The sequence below is a fragment of the Charadrius vociferus genome, unplaced genomic scaffold (assembly GCF_000708025.1).
Source record: "Charadrius vociferus isolate BGI_N301 unplaced genomic scaffold, ASM70802v2 scaffold315, whole genome shotgun sequence".
NCBI lineage: Eukaryota > Metazoa > Chordata > Aves > Charadriiformes > Charadriidae > Charadrius > Charadrius vociferus.
The window spans coordinates 1,392,061-1,396,048 of record NW_009648453.1 but is presented as its reverse complement, the minus strand read 5'-3'; positions in this window follow the sequence as shown (position 1 = coordinate 1,396,048).

The window sequence follows — 3,988 nt, the reverse complement described above, 5'->3', positions numbered from 1 at the left end:
TGCATCTGTAAACATGCATCTGTAAATTAACGACTTACAAGCCACTAGGTACATTACAGACTGAAATAAGAGAGTTCAAGCAATGTTTGACATTGACTTTAAAGCTGATTTAAAATAAACTGGAGCACAATTGCGAAGAAGAGTTCAGCAAAACATTTTCAATATGTCAGACAGACTAGTGTTCACTTCCCAGAAGAGGCAGGGTTGCTCTCTAATTTCCAGGGGAAAATCACATGTAATACAATCCTTTGGTAAAAAGGACAGACCTCAGGCTGCAAGGGGAAACAAACTTTATTTCACAGGCAAAGGTTAAACAAAAATTCTGCTATTAGAAAACATATCCAATCTTCAGATATTAACAGAAAGAGGGAATTACAGCTACAATAAAAATAAACCAAGAAAAAACCAAACAAACATGTTTTTCTTCTGGAAAAATGTAATATTCTGTTCAAATAATGAAAGGAACTTCCAGCCTATTTTTTCCTTTAATAAAAAAAAAAAATTAAAGACCTTAAGTAAGTGGTACATGTTCTAATTTCTCCCATTCACAATCTGACGATGGGCATCTCTTATTTTCCTGCCAGTGCATAATTCCCTCCATCTGTCCCAACTCCAAAGTCCACACGTATAAAATCAGCCTCTGCAAAGCAGCAGGATGTGACAAGAAGCTCACTTTTATCTACCGAGACCAATGAAATATGAAGCTCGCATGTTAAAAAGCATTAAAACATGTGTCCAAAACCAAAATTGATCCTAGCATATGTTTTGAGGCTTTCACCACATGATACCACCAAGTAAGAACACATTTTCCTGCGTAGGAAGGCAGTTTTTCCACATCGGATTATTGCCGACGTTGTTTAGGCAGGAGCACATTCGTTGTGCTTCTTTACCTTGTTTCTTCGATGTGTCTATGTTCACTGCATTTGTCAGCTAGAGCGCTGTTTTTTGGAGCCTGTAACCCGACCGCTTCCCAGGAAGCTTGTAACAGCAGTCATGCTTTAGTTCATGCTTACCATGTGTGAACCACCCCTTCTTTGGGTCTTTAATACTAATTAACCAACCAAATAATAAATTAGATTTAAAGGGAAATCTTTGGGGAGGAAAGAACAGATTCAATTTAATTACAATGACATATCTTGATTATTTTTTGTATTAGTACTAAGAGTCTGCACTTAAACAAGTAATCTTTGTCCTAATAATTAAGAACATTTGTCCCTACAGGTTATTTCCTGCCTGAAACTGCGGGCTGGTGCTGTGCGAAGGTGGAAAACTGAGCCAGCGAGAGCGGGAACAGAGAGGCAGCTTCTCATCACAGCATTGCCCACCTCCCACACAGGAATGCACCTCCTTCGCAAGGGGAAAACTTTGTTGCTGATCCCTCCAGGATCATCTGCAATGCCTGCTTTCATATTAGGAGCATCTGCAAGGGTTCCCGGGGCGGGGGGGAGCCAGTGGGCATGCCAAGTTTCTGGGGTGCCCGGAGGAAAACCTGGAGACTCTCAGAGCAAAGCAGCGGAGCAGGACGTCCGTGCAGCTCCTCTTGTCTCCTGTGGTTCCTCCGGCACCTGTGAACTAACAGATGAGCCCCACAGAAATGCTGGGACAAGCAAGAATTTCTGTTCCGCTGCCCACTAGCAGATATGACTACTTCTTGCCTGTGAGACTGGAATGGCCAAACCCCACGTGCCTCATCTCGCTTAGGCAAAGATCCCATGTGGCAGACACGTATGAAAAAACACATAAAAGCATCTGAGCTATTCCCATAAAGACTACACTGGTATTCAAGAAGAGGTGGGGCAGACCTCCAGCTATCCTTGGCCCTGCATGAAGGGGATAGACTCCATGACTTCTCAAGATCCCTTTCAGAGCTTCCCTTCCATGTTGACGCTAGTAATTACTGGACCAGGCGTCTCTTTGCACTGTTTCACAGGAATGATGCTTACACATTTTGTAAGGAAGTGTGCACCATAAAGGCAGCTGTATATTATTATTATTGTTGTTGTTATTATTATTGTTATTATTACAGTTGTTATTATCATCATCCCAGTTATTATTATTAACTTAAGAACTGCTGAAAGATGGATCATGGCTCCTTGGGAATGTGAATAATGTTTTTCTCAGGGGCCTCGACAGCCCAAGCAGTATCTGCAAATGAAGGAGAGGAACAAATAAGCCACAGCAGAGAAACAGCTGCGGAAAAATATGAACCTATTAACTGCAGCACCACCCAGTGTCAGCATTGAAAATACCACATACCAGAAAAATACCAAGTTTCTACAGGAATTGCGAGAGCAAACATTTAAACTTGTTGGCACCTAAATGAAAGCAGTTTAATTTTTAAAGTTTTTGAAAAGCTGTGTCAATGTCTGGAACCTGTAAGCCTTCTTCCAAGTATCAAGATATGTCATGTTGTGTTGAGATAATGCTAGCACTTTAAGAAAACAAAATCTATCTCCAATTAATAAGGGGATACTTTATAAAAAGGAATTTAGATTTAAAAATTCTCAACATTTTGAATGGGTTCACATTTGTTAACTGCATATGCACGAGCTCACACACAACTCCTCAGCAGCTGTCGTACGCTGCGATGTTTGCAAGAGTCACAGCTGTCAGCACGGGTGGGGATTTGCTTCACCTAACAGAGACGGGCACAGCACGTGGCAACCTCCGATGGAAGCTATTTCAGTGAAAATCTTCCTCTATTGTAAGTGTGTTATATTATTGTAGCTGTGTCATAGCTCCTTTCTTGCATTAGAGGACTCGATTGCACCCGGGTCTTGAGAGTCACATCCTCTGGCCACGTGCTGACATGTCTAGATGTCCCCTTGGGGCTCTGGGTCAGGCGAGATGGGACATTTTCATCGGGTCCAGCCAGCGGCTCTGATGGAGCTAGGTACATGCTTTTGCCTTGTCAACAACTGTCAAGGACTACATATTTATGACATCACCACCTTGTTTTTTCAGGGTATAGTAAGCAAGAACAACGTCTGATGGCTTTTTTGACTTCCAAGCAACGTGAGATTCTCAGTCCCTTACTGGTACCATTTATCTACAGGTGCCTTTACGTGCTACACAAGACAAGCCAAACAAGTGTCCTTCTGATCCCCAGAGCTGGCTGCACTGGCTGATCCGAGATCAAAATCTTCAGCTGGAATGGAGACACATGGCACTTCCAGGTAAAACAAAGACACCCTCACAACCCATGTATTTCCATGGTACATTTTGACAGTAAAAATGCTGGCTATTTTTTTCATGATTTTCACATCCTAATTTGTCTTGTCTGGCTGCAGCCACACTCTGCTGTTCGTGCCAGTGCCAGTAGCTGTGCTCATCCCTGCTGAGCATCTCTTCCTTGGCAGAGCTGGGAGAAGGGGGAGCCCTGTGTTACCATGGCTTCCCAGCCCGCTCGGCTCAGGGCTGCTTCGGCTGCTGCAGGAGCACATCTTTGGCCTTCTGATTAATTATGTCACCTTTGGAAATGGGACGTAGGCTCCCAAGTCACTTGTGCAAGTCTGAAAACATTACTGTAGCTCATGTGTGAAAGCAGAGCTCATGGCCATGGAAAGGAGAGCACTGAGGACAAAGCCCCATCTCAGAGTGCTGTGGCCAGGCAAGATGAGCTGGATGACCATACTCCACACTTCCCTTGGAGCCTCCATCCCATGGATGTCCACGGGAGCCTGGAAATCACCATCACTTGCTGATCCATGTGTGTCCTTTCTGAATGTAGATTCCCCGTCCTGTTTTTCAGAGACAGATTCAGGCATGGATGTGTCAGCTGGCTCCATGACTACATGAAACAGGGGGAAGTGTTCTCTCTCCCTTTATTTCTGATATTCCTGATCATAATCATCCTGATCATGATTTGCTAAAAAGGTAACCACATACATGCTCCATCCTCTGATTAATCCCAGTTCTCCTGGTGATTTGCACAAATTTGCACAATGATCCCATGGCAAACTCCTTTAATCGCATCACTAGTCCTGCT